General features: G+C 19.0%; 1 protein-coding gene across 1 annotated transcript in view; it reads left to right on the top strand.

The window, feature by feature from the left end:
* Positions 1–21,921, top strand: part of LOC143236323 (adenylate cyclase type 7-like) — a 51,358-nt gene that overhangs the window by 751 nt on the left and 28,686 nt on the right. The gene's annotated exons all lie outside the window — the stretch shown is intronic.

Here is a 21,921-nt window from a genome sequence, read left to right as displayed (position 1 = left end):
TTAATAATAATAAACTTGTGTTACAGAATATTTTTTTAATGATAACATACTTGTGATATAGAATATCTTTATTGATAACAGTTAGATTTATATTATATAATTTTTAATGATAACAGACTTCTGTTATAGAATAATTTTAATGATAACTCTTAGATTTATATGATTTTTAATGATAACATACTTGTGATACAGAATATCTTTATTGATAACAGTTAGATTTATATTATATAATTTTTTAATGATAACAGACTTCTGTTATAGAATAATTTTAATGATAACTCTTAGATTTATGTGATATTTTAATGATAACAGTTGCATTTTGTATAATATTTTAATGATAACAGTTGCATTTTGTATAATATTTTAATGATAACAGTTAGATTTATGTAATGTTTTTTATGATAACAGTTAGATTTATATTATATAATATTGCTACTGATAACAGACCTGTGTCACAAAATATTTGTTGAACGACAACAGTAAAATTAATATTATATAATATTTTCACTTGTGACTTGTGTTATACAATATTTTTAATGATAGCAGTCTAGTGTTATAGAATATTTTTAATGATAACAGTTAGATTTATATAAGATTTTTATTATAACAGACTAATGTTATAGAATATTTTTAATGATAACAGTTATATTTATATAAGATTTTTATTATAATAGACTAATGTTATAGAATATTTTTAATTATGACAGATTTATATTATATAATATTTGAATGATAACATACTTGTGTTATAGAATATTTTAATGGCAACAGTTTGATTTATACTATATAATATTTCTATCGATAACAGACCTGTGTCACAAAATATTTGTTACACGACAACAGTAAAATTAATATTATATAATATTTTTACTGGTGACTTCTGTTATATAATATTTTTAATAATAACACACTTGTGTTATAGAATATTTTTAATGATAACAGAGCTGTGGTACAAAAATTTTTTAATGGTAACAGACTTGTGTTATATAATATTTTAGTGATAACAGACCAGTGTTATAGAATATCTTTAATGATAACAGTTATATTTATATTATATAATATTTTAGTGATAGCAGACTAGTGTTGTAGAATATTTTTAATGATTACAATTCGATATATATTATATAATATTTTAATGATAACAGTTAGATTTATATAATATTTTAACGATAACAGTTAGATTTTATATAATATTTTAATGATAACAGTTAGATTGTATAATATTTTAGTGATAACAGTTAGATTTATACTATATAATATTTTAATGACAGCAGACCTATCTTAGAAAATATTTTTAATGATAGCACACATTCATTATAGAATATTTTTAATGATAACAGATTTATATAATTTCTTTATGATAACAGCTAGATTTATATAATTTTTTTATGATAACAGTTAGATTTATATTATATAATATTGCTACTGATAACAGACTTGTGTCACAAAATATTTGTTGAACGACAACAGTAAAATTAATATTATATAATATTTTTACTTGTGACTTGTGTTATACGATATTTTTAATGATAGCACTCTAGTGTTTTAGAATATTTTTAATGAAAACAGACTTTTCTTACAAAATATTTTTAAGAATAACAATTAGATATGTATTATATAATATTTTAATGATAACAGTTAGATTTATATAAGATTTTAATGATAACAGACTAATGTTATAGAATATTTTTAATTATCACAGATTTATATTATATAATATTTTAATGATAACATACTTGTGTTATAGAATATTTTAAGGGCAACAGTTAGATTTATACTATATAATATTTCTAGTGATAACAGACCTGTGCCACAAAATATTTGTTACACGACAACAGTAAAATTAATATTATATAATATTTTTACTTGTTACTTCTGTTACAAAATATTTTAATGATAGCAAACTTGTGTTACAGAATATTTTACTGATAACATACTTGTGTTATAGAATATTTTTAATAAGAACAGATAGATTTATATAATATTTTAATGATAGCAGACTTGTGTTGTAGAATATTTTTAATGATTACAATTAGATATATATTATATAATATTTTAATGTTAACAGTTAGATTTATATAATATTTAACGATAACAGTTAGATTTATATATTATAATGATAACAGACTAATGTTACAGAATATTTTTAATGATAACAGTTAGATTTATATTATATAATATCTTAATGGTAACAAACTTATGTTATAGAATATTCTTAATTATAACAGACTTATGTTATAGAATAATTTTAATGATAACAGAGCTGTGTTACAAAATATTTGTTAAATGGCTTCAGTTAGATTCGTATTATGTTATATTTTAACTTATGACTTGTGTTTTAACATATTTTTAATGATAACAGAACTGTGTCACAAAATATTTGTTAAATGACTTCAGTTTGATTATATTATGTTATATTTTACCTTATGACTTGTCTTATAAAATATTTATAAAGATAAGAGACTTGTGATATAGAATATCTTTATTGATAACAGTTAGATTTATATTATATAATATCTTAATGGTAACAAACTTATGTTATAGAATATTCTTAATTATAACAGACTTATGTTATAGAATAATTTTAATGATAACAGAGCTGTGTTACAAAATATTTGTTAAATGGCTTCAGTTAGATTCGTATTATGTTATATTTTAACTTATGACTTGTGTTTTAACATATTTTTAATGATAACAGAACTGTGTCACAAAATATTTGTTAAATGACTTCAGTTTGATTATATTATGTTATATTTTACCTTATGACTTGTCTTATAAAATATTTATAAAGATAAGAGACTTGTGATATAGAATATCTTTATTGATAACAGTTAGATTTATATTATATAATTTTTAATGATAACAGACCTGTGATTTAGAATATTTTTATTGTAAACATTTAGACTTATATTATATAATTTTTAATGATAACAGACTTGTGTTATATTATATTTTAATGATAACAGACTTTTGATATAGATTATTTTAATGATAAGAGACTTGTGTTATATTATATTTTTAACGATAGCAGACTAGTGTTATAGAATATTGTCAATAATAGCAGACTAGTGTTGTATAGTATTTTTAATAACAGATATACAAGATACTATATTTTAATGATAGCACACTTGTGTTACAGAATATATGATTAATGATAACAGTTAGATTTATATCATATAATATCTTAATGTTAACAGACTTGTGTTATACAGAATTTTTAATCATAACAATTAGATATACATTATATAATATTTTAATGATAACACTTAGATTTATATAATATTTTAATGATAACAGTTAGATTTATATATTTTAATGAGGACAGACTAATGTTATAGAATATTTTTAATGATAACAATTAGATATATATTATATAATATTTTAATGATAACAGTTTGATTTATATAATATTTTAATGATAACAGTTAGATTTATATATTTTAATGATAACAGACTAATGTTATAGAATATATTTAATGATAATAAACTTGTGTTACAGAATATTTTTAATGATAACATACTTGTGATATAGAATATCTTTATTGATAACAGTTAGATTTATATTATATAATTTTTAATGATAACAGACTTGTAATTTAGAATATTTTTTATTGTAAACATTTAGATTTATATTATATAATATTTTAGTGATAACAGACCAGTGTTATAGAATATCTTTAATGATAACAGTTATATTTATATTATATAATATTTTAGTGATAGCAGACCAGTGTTATAGAATATCTTTAATGATAACAGTTAGATTTATATAATATTTCAATGATAACAGTTAGATTTTATAGAATATTTTAATGATAACAGTTAGATTGTATAATATTTTAGTGATAACAGTTAGATTTATATTATATAATATTTTAATGACAGCAGACCTATGTTAGAAAATATTTTTAATGATAGCACACTTTCGTTATAGAATATTTTTAATGATAACAGATTTATATAATTTTTTTATGATAACAGTTATATTTATATAATTTTTTTATGATAACAGTTAGATTTATATATTATAATATTGCTACTGATAACAGACTTGTGTCACAAAATATTTGTTGAACGACAACAGTAAAATTAATATTATATAATATTTTTACTTGTGACTTGTGTTATACAATATTTTTAATGATAGCACTCTAGTGTTTTAGAATATTTTTAATGAAAACAGACTTTTCTTACAAAATATTTTTAAGAGAAACAATTAGATATGTATTATATAATATTTTAATGATAACAGTTAGATATATATAATATTTTAATGATAACATACTTGTGTTATAGAATATTTTAAGGGCAACAGTTAGATTTATACTATATAATATTTCTAGTGATAACAGACCTGTGCCACAAAATATTTGTTACACGACAACAGTAAAATTAATATTATATAATATTTTTACTTGTTACTTCTGTTACAAAATATTTTAATGATAGCAAACTTGTGTTACAGAATATTTTACTGATAACAGACTTGTGTTATAGAATATTTTTAATGAGAACAGATAGTTTTATATAATATTTTAATGATAGTAGACTTGTGTTGTAGAATATTTTTAATGATTACAATTAGATATATATTATATAATATTTTAATGTTAACAGTTAGATTTATATAATATTTAACGATAACAGTTAGATTTATATATTTTAATGATAACAGACTAATGTTACAGAATATTTTTAATGATAACAGTTAGATTTATATTATATAATATCTTAATGGTAACAAACTTATGTTATAGAATATTCTTAATTATAACAGACTTGTGTTATAGAATAATTTTAATGATAACAGAGCTGTGTTACAAAATATTTGTTAAATGGCTTCAGTTAGATTTGTATTATGTTATATTTTAACTTATGACTTGTGTTTTAAAATATTTTTAATGATAACAGAACTGTGTCACAAAATATTTGTTAAATGACTTCAGTTTGATTTATATTATGTTATATTTTAACTTATGACTTGTGTTATAAAATATTTTTAAAGATAAGAGACTTGTGATATGGAATATATTTATTGATAACACTTAGATTTATATTATATAATATTTTAATGATAACAGTTAGATTTATATATTTTAATGATGACAAACTAATGTTATAGAATATTTTTAATGATAACAATTAGATATATATTATATATTTTAATGATAACAGTTTGATTTATATAATATTTTAATGATAACAGTTAGATTTATATATTTTAATGATAACAGACTAATGTTATAGAATATATTTAATAATAATAAACTTGTGTTACAGAATATTTTTAATGATAACATACTTGTGATATAGAATATCTTTATTGATAATAGTTAGATTTATATTATATAATTTTTAATGATAACAGACTTCTGTTATAGAATAATTTTAATGATAACTCTTAGATTTATGTGAGATTTTAATGATAACATACTTGTGATATAGAATATCTTTATTGATAACAGTTAGATTTATATTATATAATTTTTAATGATAACAGACTTCTGTTATAGAATAATTTTAATGATAACTCTTAGATTTATGTGATATTTTAATGATAACAGTTGCATTTTGTATAATATTTTAATGATAACAGTTGCATTTTGTATAATATTTTAATGATAACAGTTAGATTTATATAATGTTTTTTATGATAACAGTTAGATTTATATTATATAATATTGCTACTGATAACAGACCTGTGTCACAAAATATTTGTTGAACGACAACAGTAAAATTAATATTATATAATATTTTCACTTGTGACTTGTGTTATACAATATTTTTAATGATAGCACTCTAGTGTTATAGAATATTTTTAATGATAACAGTTAGATTTATATAAGATTTTTATTATAACAGACTAATGTTATAGAATATTTTTAGTGATAACAGTTATATTTATATAAGATTTTTATTATAATAGACTAATGTTATAGAATATTTTTAATTATGAAAGATTTATATTATATAATATTTGAATGATAACATACTTGTGTTATAGAATATTTTAATGGCAACAGTTTGATTTATACTGTATAATATTTCTACTGATAACAGACCTGTGTCACAAAATATTTGTTACACGACAACAGTAAAATTAATATTATATAATATTTTTACTGGTGACTTCTGTTATATAATATTTTTAATAATAACACACTTGTGTTATAGAATATTTTTAATGATAACAGAGCTGTGGTACAAAAATTTTTTAATGGTAACAGACTTGTGTTATATAATATTTTAGTGATAACAGACCAGTGTTATAGAATATCTTTAATGATAACAGTTATATTTATATTATATAATATTTTAGTGATAGCAGACTAGTGTTGTAGAATATTTTTAATGATTACAATTCGATATATATTATATAATATTTTAACGATAACAGTTAGATTTTATATAATATTTTAATGATAACAGTTAGATTGTATAATATTTTAGTGATAACAGTTAGATTTATACTATATAATATTTTAATGACAGCAGACCTATCTTGGAAAATATTTTTAATGATAGCACACATTCATTATAGAATATTTTTAATGATAACAGATTTATATAATTTCTTTATGATAACAGCTAGATTTATATAATTTTTTTATGATAACAGTTAGATTTATATTATATAATATTGCTACTGATAACAGACTTGTGTCACAAAATATTTGTTGAACGACAACAGTAAAATTAATATTATATAATATTTTTATTTGTGACTTGTGTTATACGATATTTTTAATGATAGCACTCTAGTGTTTTAGAATATTTTTAATGAAAACAGACTTTTCTTACAAAATATTTTTAAGAATAACAATTAGATATGTATTATATAATATTTTAATGATAACAGACTAATGTTATAGAATATTTTTAATTATCACAGATTTATATTATATAATATTTTAATGATAACATACTTGTGTTATAGAATATTTTAAGGGCAACAGTTAGATTTATACTATATAATATTTCTAGTGATAACAGACCTGTGCCACAAAATATTTGTTACACGACAACAGTAAAATTAATATTATATAATATTTTTACTTGTTACTTCTGTTACAAAATATTTTAATGATAGCAAACTTGTGTTACAGAATATTTTACTGATAACATACTTGTGTTATAGAATATTTTTAATGAGAACAGATAGATTTATATAATATTTTAATGATAGCAGACTTGTGTTGTAGAATATTTTTAATGATTACAATTAGATATATATTATATAATATTTTAATGTTAACAGTTAGATTTATATAATATTTAACGATAACAGTTAGATTTATATATTATAATGATAACAGACTAATGTTACAGAATATTTTTAATGATAACAGTTAGATTTATATTATATAATATCTTAATGGTAACAAACTTATGTTATAGAATATTCTTAATTATAACAGACTTATGTTATAGAATAATTTTAATGATAACAGAGCTGTGTTACAAAATATTTGTTAAATGGCTTCAGTTAGATTCGTATTTTGTTATATTTTAACTTATGACTTGTGTTTTAAAATATTTTTTAATGATAACAGAACTGTGTCACAAAATATTTGTTAAATGACTTCAGTTTGATTTATATTATGTTATATTTTAACTTATGACTTGTGTTATAAAATATTTTTAAAGATAAGAGACTTGTGATATGGAATATATTTATTGATAACAGTTAGATTTATATTATATAATATTTTAATGATAACAGTTAGATTTATATATGTTAATGATGACAGACTAATGTTTTTGAATATTTTTAATGATAACAATTAGATATATATTATATAATATTTTAATGATAACAGTTTGATTTATATAATATTTTAATGATAACAGTTTGATTTGTATAATATTTTAATGATAACAGTTAGATTTATATATTTTAATGAAAACAGACTAATGTTATAGAATATATTTAATGATAATAAACTTGTGTTACAGAATATTTTAATGATAACATACTTGTGATATAGAATATCTTTATTGATAACAGTTAGATTTATATTATATAATTTTTAATGATAACAGACTTCTGTTATAGTATAATTTTAATGATAACTCTTAGATTTATGTGATATTTTAATGATAACTGTTGCATTTTGTATAATATTTTAATGATAACAGTTGCATTTTGTATAATATTTTAATGAAAACAGTTAAATTTATATAATGTTTTTTTTATGATAACAGTTAGATTTATATTATATAATATTGCTACTGATAACAGACCTGTGTCACAAAATATTTGTTGAACGACAACAGTAAAATTAATATTATATAATATTTTCACTTGTGACTTGTGTTATACAATATTTTTAATGATAGCACTCTAGTGTTATAGAATATTTTTAATGATAACAGTTAAATTTATATAAGATTTTTTTTATAACAGACTAATGTTATAGAATATTTTTAATGATAACAGTTAGATTTTTATAAGATTTTTATTATAACAGACTAATGTTATAGAATATTTTTAATTATGACAGATTTATATTATATAATATTTTAATGATAACATACTTGTGTTATAGAATATTTTAATGGCAACAGTTTGATTTATACTATATAATATTTCTACTGATAACAGGCCTGTGTCACAAAATATTTGTTACACGACAACAGTAAAATTAATATTATATAATATTTTTACTTGTTACTTCTGTTACAAAATATTTTAATGATAGCAAACTTGTGTTACAGAATATTTTACTGATAACATACTTGTGTTATAGAATATTTTTAATAAGAACAGATAGATTTATATAATATTTTAATGATAGCAGACTTGTGTTGTAGAATATTTTTAATGATTACAATTAGATATATATTATATAATATTTTATTGTTAACAGTTAGATTTATATAATATTTAACGATAACAGTTAGATTTATATATTATAATGATAACAGACTAATGTTACAGAATATTTTTAATGATAACAGTTAGATTTATATTATATAATATCTTAATGGTAACAAACTTATGTTATAGAATATTCTTAATTATAACAGACTTATGTTATAGAATAATTTTAATGATAACAGAGCTGTGTTACAAAATATTTGTTAAATGGCTTCAGTTAGATTCGTATTATGTTATATTTTAACTTATGACTTGTGTTTTAACATATTTTTAATGATAACAGAACTGTGTCACAAAATATTTGTTAAATGACTTCAGTTTGATTATATTATGTTATATTTTACCTTATGACTTGTCTTATAAAATATTTATAAAGATAAGAGACTTGTGATATAGAATATCTTTATTGATAACAGTTAGATTTATATTATATAATATCTTAATGGTAACAAACTTATGTTATAAAATATTCTTAATTATAACAGACTTATGTTATAGAATAATTTTAATGATAACAGAGCTGTGTTACAAAATATTTGTTAAATGGCTTCAGTTAGATTCGTATTATGTTATATTTTAACTTATGACTTGTGTTTTAACATATTTTTAATGATAACAGAACTGTGTCACAAAATATTTGTTAAATGACTTCAGTTTGATTATATTATGTTATATTTTACCTTATGACTTGTGTTATAAAATATTTATAAAGATAAGAGACTTGTGATATAGAATATCTTTATTGATAACAGTTAGATTTATATTATATAATTTTTAATGATAACAGACCTGTGATTTAGAATATTTTTATTGTAAACATTTAGACTTATATTATATAATTTTTAATGATAACAGACTTGTGTTATATTATATTTTAATGATAACAGACTTGTGTTATATTATATTTTAATGATAACAGACTTGTGTTATATTATATTTTAATGATAACAGACTTTTGATATAGATTATTTTAATGATAAGAGACTTGTGTTATATTATATTTTTAACGATAGCAGACTAGTGTTATAGAATATTGTCAATAATAGCAGACTAGTGTTGTATAGTATTTTTAATAACAGATATACAAGATACTATATTTTAATGATAGCACACTTGTGTTACAGAATATATGATTAATGATAACAGTTAGATTTATATTATATAATATCTTAATGTTAACAGACTTGTGTTATACAGAATTTTTAATCATAACAATTAGATATACATTATATAATATTTTAATGATAACACTTAGATTTATATAATATTTTAATGATAACAGTTAGATTTATATATTTTAATGAGGACAGACTAATGTTATAGAATATTTTTAATGATAACAATTAGATATATATTATATAATATTTTAATGATAACAGTTTGATTTATATAATATTTTAATGATAACAGTTAGATTTATATATTTTAATGATAACAGACTAATGTTATAGAATATATTTAATGATAATAAACTTGTGTTACAGAATATTTTTAATGATAACATACTTGTGATATAGAATATCTTTATTGATAACAGTTAGATTTATATTATATAATTTTTAATGATAACAGACTTGTAATTTAGAATATTTTTATTGTAAACATTTAGATTTATATTATATAATATTTTAGTGATAACAGACCAGTGTTATAGAATATCTTTAATGATAACAGTTATATTTATATTATATAATATTTTAGTGATAGCAGACCAGTGTTATAGAATATCTTTAATGATAACAGTTAGATTTATATAATATTTCAATGATAACAGTTAGATTTTATAGAATATTTTAATGATAACAGTTAGATTGTATAATATTTTAGTGATAACAGTTAGATTTATATTATATAATATTTTAATGACAGCAGACCTATGTTAGAAAATATTTTTAATGATAGCACACTTTCGTTATAGAATATTTTTAATGATAACAGATTTATATAATTTTTTTATGATAACAGTTATATTTATATAATTTTTTATGATAACAGTTAGATTTATATATTATAATATTGCTACTGATAACAGACTTGTGTCACAAAATATTTGTTGAACGACAACAGTAAAATTAATATTATATAATATTTTTACTTGTGACTTGTGTTACACAATATTTTTAATGATAGCACTCTAGTGTTTTAGAATATTTTTAATGAAAACAGACTTTTCTTACAAAATATTTTTAAGAGAAACAATTAGATATGTATTATATAATATTTTAATGATAACAGTTAGATATATATAATATTTTAATGATAACATACTTGTGTTATAGAATATTTTAAGGGCAACAGTTAGATTTATACTATATAATATTTCTAGTGATAACAGACCTGTGCCACAAAATATTTGTTACACGACAACAGTAAAATTAATATTATATAATATTTTTACTTGTTACTTCTGTTACAAAATATTTTAATGATAGCAAACTTGTGTTACAGAATATTTTACTGATAACAGACTTGTGTTATAGAATATTTTTAATGAGAACAGATAGTTTTATATAATATTTTAATGATAGTAGACTTGTGTTGTAGAATATTTTTAATGATTACAATTAGATATATATTATATAATATTTTAATGTTAACAGTTAGATTTATATAATATTTAACGATAACAGTTAGATTTATATATTTTAATGATAACAGACTAATGTTACAGAATATTTTTAATGATAACAGTTAGATTTATATTATATAATATCTTAATGGTAACAAACTTATGTTATAGAATATTCTTAATTATAACAGACTTGTGTTATAGAATAATTTTAATGATAACAGAGCTGTGTTACAAAATATTTGTTAAATGGCTTCAGTTAGATTTGTATTATGTTATATTTTAACTTATGACTTGTGTTTTAAAATATTTTTTAATGATAACAGAACTGTGTCACAAAATATTTGTTAAATGACTTCAGTTTGATTTATATTATGTTATATTTTAACTTATGAATTGTGTTATAAAATATTTTTAAAGATAAGAGACTTGTGATATGGAATATATTTATTGATAACAGTTAGATTTATATTATATAATATTTTAATGATAACAGTTAGATTTATATATTTTAATGATGACAGACTAATGTTGTAGAATATTTTTAATGATAACAATTAGATATATATTATATATTTTAATGATAACAGTTTGATTTATATAATATTTTAATGATACAGTTAGATTTATATATTTTAATGATAACAGACTAATGTTATAGAATATATTTAATAATAATAAACTTGTGTTACAGAATATTTTTTAATGATAACATACTTGTGATATAGAATATCTTTATTGATAACAGTTAGATTTATATTATATAATTTTTAATGATAACAGACTTCTGTTATAGAATAATTTTAATGATAACTCTTAGATTTATGTGAGATTTTAATGATAACATACTTGTGATACAGAATATCTTTATTGATAACAGTTAGATTTATATTATATAATTTTTAATGATAACAGACTTCTGTTATAGAATAATTTTAATGATAACTCTTAGATTTATGTGATATTTTAATGATAACAGTTGCATTTTGTATAATATTTTAATGATAACAGTTGCATTTTGTATAATATTTTAATGATAACAGTTAGATTTATATAATGTTTTTTATGATAACAGTTAGATTTATATTATATAATATTGCTACTGATAACAGACCTGTGTCACAAAATATTTGTTGAACGACAACAGTAAAATTAATATTATATAATATTTTCACTTGTGACTTGTGTTATACAATATTTTAATGATAGCACTCTAGTGTTATAGAATATTTTAATGATAACAGTTAGATTTATATAAGATTTTTATTATAACAGACTAATGTTATAGAATATTTTTAATGATAACAGTTATATTTATATAAGATTTTTTATTATAATAGACTAATGTTATAGAATATTTTTAATTATGAAAGATTTATATTATATAATATTTGAATGATAACATACTTGTGTTATAGAATATTTTAATGGCAACAGTTTGATTTATACTGTATAATATTTCTACTGATAACAGACCTGTGTCACAAAATATTTGTTACACGACAACAGTAAAATTAATATTATATAATATTTTTACTGGTGACTTCTGTTATATAATATTTTTAATAATAACACACTTGTGTTATAGAATATTTTTAATGATAACAGAGCTGTGGTACAAAAATTTTTAATGGTAACAGACTTGTGTTATATAATATTTTAGTGATAACAGACCAGTGTTATAGAATATCTTTAATGATAACAGTTATATTTATATTATATAATATTTTAGTGATAGCAGACTAGTGTTGTAGAATATTTTTAATGATTACAATTCGATATATATTATATAATATTTTAACGATAACAGTTAGATTTTATATAATATTTTAATGATAACAGTTAGATTGTATAATATTTTAGTGATAACAGTTAGATTTATACTATATAATATTTTAATGACAGCAGACCTATCTTGGAAAATATTTTTAATGATAGCACACATTCATTATAGAATATTTTTAATGATAACAGATTTATATAATTTCTTTATGATAACAGCTAGATTTATATAATTTTTTTATGATAACAGTTAGATTTATATTATATAATATTGCTACTGATAACAGACTTGTGTCACAAAATATTTGTTGAACGACAACAGTAAAATTAATATTATATAATATTTTTATTTGTGACTTGTGTTATACGATATTTTTAATGATAGCACTCTAGTGTTTTAGAATATTTTAATGAAAACAGACTTTTCTTACAAAATATTTTTAAGAATAACAATTAGATATGTATTATATAATATTTTAATGATAACAGACTAATGTTATAGAATATTTTTAATTATCACAGATTTATATTATATAATATTTTAATGATAACATACTTGTGTTATAGAATATTTTAAGGGCAACAGTTAGATTTATACTATATAATATTTCTAGTGATAACAGACCTGTGCCACAAAATATTTGTTACACGACAACAGTAAAATTAATATTATATAATATTTTTACTTGTTACTTCTGTTACAAAATATTTTAATGATAGCAAACTTGTGTTACAGAATATTTTACTGATAACATACTTGTGTTATAGAATATTTTTAATGAGAACAGATAGATTTATATAATATTTTAATGATAGCAGACTTGTGTTGTAGAATATTTTTAATGATTACAATTAGATATATATTATATAATATTTTAATGTTAACAGTTAGATTTATATAATATTTAACGATAACAGTTAGATTTATATATTATAATGATAACAGACTAATGTTACAGAATATTTTTAATGATAACAGTTAGATTTATATTATATAATATCTTAATGGTAACAAACTTATGTTATAGAATATTCTTAATTATAACAGACTTATGTTATAGAATAATTTTAATGATAACAGAGCTGTGTTACAAAATATTTGTTAAATGGCTTCAGTTAGATTCGTATTTTGTTATATTTTAACTTATGACTTGTGTTTTAAAATATTTTTAATGATAACAGAACTGTGTCACAAAATATTTGTTAAATGACTTCAGTTTGATTTATATTATGTTATATTTTAACTTATGACTTGTGTTATAAAATATTTTTAAAGATAAGAGACTTGTGATATGGAATATATTTATTGATAACAGTTAGATTTATATTATATAATATTTTAATGATAACAGTTAGATTTATATATGTTAATGATGACAGACTAATGTTTTTGAATATTTTTAATGATAACAATTAGATATATATTATATAATATTTTAATGATAACAGTTTGATTTATATAATATTTTAATGATAACAGTTTGATTTGTATAATATTTTAATGATAACAGTTAGATTTATATATTTTAATGAAAACAGACTAATGTTATAGAATATATTTAATGATAATAAACTTGTGTTACAGAATATTTTTAATGATAACATACTTGTGATATAGAATATCTTTATTGATAACAGTTAGATTTATATTATATAATTTTTAATGATAACAGACTTCTGTTATAGAATAATTTTAATGATAACTCTTAGATTTATGTGATATTTTAATGATAACTGTTGCATTTTGTATAATATTTTAATGATAACAGTTGCATTTTGTATAATATTTTAATGAAAACAGTTAAATTTATATAATGTTTTTTTTATGATAACAGTTAGATTTATATTATATAATATTGCTACTGATAACAGACCTGTGTCACAAAATATTTGTTGAACGACAACAGTAAAATTAATATTATATAATATTTTCACTTGTGACTTGTGTTATACAATATTTTTAATGATAGCACTCTAGTGTTATAGAATATGTTTAATGATAACAGTTAGATTTATATAAGATTTTTATTATAACAGATTAATGTTATAGAATATTTTTAATTATGACAGATTTATATTATATAATATTTTAATGATAACATACTTGTGTTATAGAATATTTTAATGGCAACAGTTTGATTTATACTATATAATATTTCTACTGATAACAGACCTGTGTCACAAAATATTTGTTACACGACAACAGTAAAATTAATATTATATAATATTTTTACTTGTGACTTCTGTTATATAATATTTTTAATAATAACACACTTGTGTTATAGAATATTTTTAATGATAACAGTGCTGTGGTAAAAAATTTTTTTAATGGTAACAGACTTGTGTTATATAATATTTTAGTGATAACAGACCAGTGTTATAGAATATCTTTAATGATAACAGTTATATTTATATTATATAATATTTTAGTGATAGCAGACTAGTGTTGTAGAATATTTTTAATGATTACAATTACATATATATTATATAATATTTTAATGATAACAGTTAGATTTATATAATATTTTAATGATAACAGTTAGATTTTATATAATATTTTAATGATAACAGTTAGATTGTATAATATTTTAGTGATAACAGTTAGATTTATACTATATAATATTTTAATGACAGCAGACCTATGTTAGAAAATATTTTTAATGATAGCACACTTTCGTTATAGAATATTTTTAATGATAGCACACTTTCGTTATAGAATATTTTTAATGATAGCACACTTTCGTTATAGAATATTTTTAATGATAACAGATTTATATAATTTTTTTATGATAACAGCTAGATTTATATAATTTTTTATGATAACAGTTAGATTTATATTATATATTATTGCTACTGATAACAGACTTGTGTCACAAAATATTTGTTGAACGACAACAGTAAAATTAATATTATATAATATTTTTACTTGTGACTTGTGTTATACGATATTTTTAATGATAGCACTCTAGTGTTTTAGAATATTTTTAATGAAAACAGACTTTTCTTACAAAATATTTTTAAGAATAACAATTAGATATGTATTATATAATATTTTAATGATAACAGTTAGATTTATATAAGATTTTAATGATAACAGACTAATGTTATAGAATATTTTTAATTATGACAGATTTATATTATATAATATTTTAATGATAACATATTTGTGTTATAGAATATTTTAAGGGCAACAGTTAGATTTATACTATATAATATTTCTAGTGATAACAGACCTGTGCCACAAAATATTTGTTACACGACAACAGTAAAATTAATATTATATAATATTTTTACTTGTTACTTCTGTTACAAAATATTTTAATGATAGCAAACTTCTGTTACAGAATATTTTACTGATAACAGACTTGTGTTATAGAATATTTTTAATGAGAACAGATAGATTTATATAATATTTTAATGATAGCAGACTTGTGTTGTAGAATATTCTTAATTATAACAGACTTATGTTATAGAATAATTTTAATGATAACAGAGCTGTGTTTCAAAATATTTGTTAAATGGCTTCAGTTAGATTCGTATTATGTTATATTTTAACTTATGACTTGTGTTTTAAAATATTTTTAATGATAACAGAACTGTGTCACAAAATATTTGTTAAATGACTTCAGTTTGATTTATATTATGTTATATTTTAACTTATGACTTGTGTTATAAAATATTTTTAATGATAACAGAACTGTGTCACAAAATATTTGTTAAATGACTTCAGTTAGATTTATATTATGTTATATTTTAACTTATGACTTGTGTTATAAAATATTTTTAAAGATAAGAGACTTGTGATGTCGAATATATTTATTGATAACAGTTACATTTATATTATATAATATTTTAATGATAACAGTTAGATTTATATATTTTAATGATGACAGACTAATGTTATAGAATATTTTTAATGATAACAACTAGATATATATTATATAATATTTTAATGATAACAGTTTGATTTATATAATATTTTAATGATAACAGTTAGATTTATATATTTTAATGATAAGAGACTAATGTTATAGAATATATTTAATGATAATAAACTTGTGTTACAGAATATTTTTAATGATAACATACTTGTGATATAGAATATCTTTATTGATAACAGTTAGATTTATATTATATAATTTTTAATGATAATAGACTTGTGATTTAGAATATTTTTATTGTAAACATTTAGATTTATATTATATAATTTTTAATGATAACAGACTTGTGTTATATAATATTTTAGTGATAACAGACTTGTGATATAGAATATCTTTATTATAAACATTTAGATTTATATTATATAATTTTTAATGATAACAGACTTGTGTTATATTATATTTTTCATGATAGCAGAATAGCGTTATATAATATTTTTTAATAATAGATATACATCATACTATATTTTAATTATAGCACACTTGTGTTATAGAATATTTTATGATAACAGTTAGATTTATATTATATAATATCTTAATGATAACAGACTAGTGTTATACAGTATTTTAATGATAACAATTAGATTTATATTATATAATATTTTAATGATAACAAACTTGTGTTAGAGAATATTTTGAATGATAACAGAGCTGTGTTACAAAATATTTTTAGTGATAACAGACTTGTGTTGTAGAATATTTTTAATGAGAGCAGTTAGATTTTTTATATTATATTATATTTCTACTTATGATTTGTGTTACAAAATATTTTTAATGATAACACTTAGATTTCTGTGATATTTTAATGATAACAGTTGCATTTTGTAAAATATTTTAATAACAGTCAGATATATATAATGTTTTTTTATGATAACAGTTAGATTTATATTATATAATATTTCTACTGATAACAGACCTGTGTCACAAAATATTTGTTGAACGACAACAATAAAATTAATATTATATAATATTTTTACTTGTGACTTGTGTTATACAATATTTTTAATGATAGCAATCTAGTGTTATAGAATATTTTTAATGATAACAGAACTGTGTCACAAAATATTTGTTAAATGACTTCAGTTAGATTTATATTATGTTATATTTTAACTTATGACTTGTGTTATAAAATATTTTTAAAGATAAGAGACTTGTGATATGGAATATATTTATTGATAACAGTTAGATTTATATTATATAATATTTTAATGATAACAGTTAGATTTATATATTTTAATGATGACAGACTAATGTTATAGAATATTTTTAATGATAACAACTAGATATATATTATATAATATTTTAATGATAACAGTTTGATTTATATAATATTTTAATGATAACAGTTAGATTTATATATTTTAATGATAACAGACTAATGTTATAGAATATATTTAATGATAATAAACTTGTGTTACAGAATATTTTTAATGATAACATACTTGTGATATAGAATATCTTTATTGATAACAGTTAGATTTATATTATATAATTTTTAATGATAACAGACTTGTGATTTAGAATATTTTTATTGTAAACATTTAGATTTATATTATATAATTTTTAATGATAACAGACTTGTGTTATATAATATTTTAGTGATAACAGACTTGTGATATAGAATATTTTTATTATAAACATTTATATTTATATTATATATTTTTTAATGATAACAGACTTGTGTTATATGATATTTTTCATGATAGCAGAATAGCGTTGTATAATATTTTTAATAATAGATATACATCATACTATATTTTAGTTATAGCACACTTGTGTTACAGAATGTTTTATGATAACAGTTAGATTTATATTATATAATATCTTAATGTTAACAGACTAGTGTTATACAGTATTTTTAATGATAACAATTAGATTTATATTATATAATATCTTAATGATAACAAACTTGTGTTAGAGAATATTTTGAATGATAACAGAGCTGTGTAAGAAAATATTTTTAGTGATAACAGACTTGTGTTGTAGAATATTTTTAATGAGAGCAGTTAGATTTTTTATATTATATTATATTTCTACTTATGATTTGTGTTACAAAATATTTTTAATGATAACACTTAGATTTCTGTGATATTTTAATGATAACAGTTGCATTTTGTAAAATATTTTAATAACAGTCAGATATATATAATGTTTTTTATGATAACAGTTAGATTTATATTATATAATATTGCTACTGATAACAGACCTGTGTCACAAAATATTTGTTGAACGACAACAATAAAATTAATATTATACAATATTTTTACTTGTGACTTGTGTTATACAATGTTTTTAATGATAGCAATCTAGTGTTATAGAATATTTTTAATGATAACAGACTTGTGTTACAAAATATTTTTAGAATAGCAATTAAATATGTATTATATAATATTTTAATGATGACAGTTAGATTTATATAAGATTTTAATTATAACAGACTTATGTTATGGAATATTTTTAATTATGACAGATTTATATTATATAATATTTTAATCATAACATACTTCTGTTATAGAATATTTTAATGATAACAGTTAGATTTATGTGACATTTTAATAATAACAGTTGCATTTTGTATAATATTTTAATGATAACAGTTAGATTTATATAATTTTTTTATGATAACAGTTATATATATATTATATAAAATTGCTTCTGATAACAGACCTGTGTCACAAAATATTTGTTGATCGACAACAGTAAAATTAATGTTATATAACATTTTTACTTGTGACTTGTGTTATAGAATATTTTTAATGATAGCGATCTAGTGTTATAGAATATTTTAATGATAACAGACTTGTGTTACAAAATATTTTTAAGAATAACAATTAGATATGTTTGATATAATATTTTAATGATAACAGTTAGATTTATATTAGATTTTAATGATAACACACTAATGTTATAGAATATTTTTAATTATGATAGATTTATATTATATAATATTTTAATGATAACATACTTGTGTTATAGAATATTTTAATAGCAACAGTTAGATATATACTATATAATATTTCTACTAATAACAGACCTGTGTCACAAAATATTTGTTACACGACAACAGTAAAATTAATATTATATAATATTTTTACTTGTGACTTCTGTTACAAAATATTTTAATGATAGCAAACTTGTGTTACATAATATTTTTAATGATAACTCACTTGTGTTATAGTATATTTTTAATGATAACAGAGCTGTGGTACAATAAATTTTTAATGGTAACAGACTTGTGTTATATAATATTCTAGTGATAACAGACTAGTGTTATAGAATATCTTTAATGATAACAGCTATATTTATATTATATAATATTTTAATAATAGCAGACTAATGTTACAGAATATTTTTAATGATAACAGTTAGATTTATATTATATAATATCTTAATGTTAACAGACTTGCGTTATACAGTATTTTTAATCATAACAATTAGATATATATTATATAATATTTTAATGATAACACTTAGATTTATATAATATTTTAATTATAACAGTTAGATTTATATTATATAATATCTTAATGTTAACAGAGTAGTGTTATACAATATTTTTAATGATAACAATGAGATATATATTATATAATATTTTAATGATAAAAGACTAATGTTATAAAATATCTTTAATGATAACAGTTAGATTTATATAATATAATATTTTAATGACAACAGACTTGTGTTATAGAATATTTTTAATGATAACAAACTTGTGTTACAAAATATTTTAAGAATAACAATTAGATATGTATTATATAATATTTTAATGATAACAGTTAGATTTTTATAAGATTTTAATGATAACAGACTAGTGTTGTATAATATTTTAATAACAGATATACCTCATACTATATTTTAATGATAACAGACTTGTGTTACAGAATATTTTAATGATAACAATTAGATATATATTATATAATATTTTAATGATAACAGTTTGATTTATATAATATTTTAATGATAACAGTTTGATTTATATAATATTTTAATGATAACAATTAGATTTATATATTTTAATGATAGCAGACTAATGTTATGGAATATTTGTAATGATAAGAGTTAGATTTATATTATATAATATTTTAATGACAACAGACTTGTGTTATAGAATATTTTTAATGATAACAGACTTGTGTTACAAAATATTTTAAGAATAACAATTAGATATGTATTATATAATATTTTAATGATAACAGTTAGATTTTTATAAGATTTTAATGATAACAGAGTAATGTTATAGAATATTTTTAGTTTTGACCGATTTATATTATATAATATTTTAATGATAACATACTTCTGTTATAGAATATTTTAATGATAACAGTTAGATTTCTATAATATTTTAATGATAACATACTAGTGTTGTATAATATTTTAATAACAGATATACATCATACTATGTTTTAATGATAACAGACTTGTGTTACAGAATATTTTAATGATAACAGTTAGATTTATTCTATATAATATTTTAATGATAGCAGACCTATGTTAGACATATTTTTAATGATACGAATTAGATATATATTATATAATATTTTAATGATAAGAGACTAATGTTATAGAATATCTTTAATGATAACAGTTAGATTTATATAATATTTTAATGATAACAGTTAGATTTATACAATATTTTAATGATAAGAGTTAGATTTATATATTTTAATGATGACAGACTAATGTTATAGAATATTTTTAATGATAACAGTTAGATTTATATTATATAATATTGCTACTTATAGCAGACTTGT

This window comes from Tachypleus tridentatus, chromosome 13 (genome assembly GCF_004210375.1).
Source record: "Tachypleus tridentatus isolate NWPU-2018 chromosome 13, ASM421037v1, whole genome shotgun sequence".
Lineage (NCBI taxonomy): Eukaryota > Metazoa > Arthropoda > Merostomata > Xiphosura > Limulidae > Tachypleus > Tachypleus tridentatus.
This window is presented reverse-complemented; position numbering and strand designations above follow the sequence as displayed.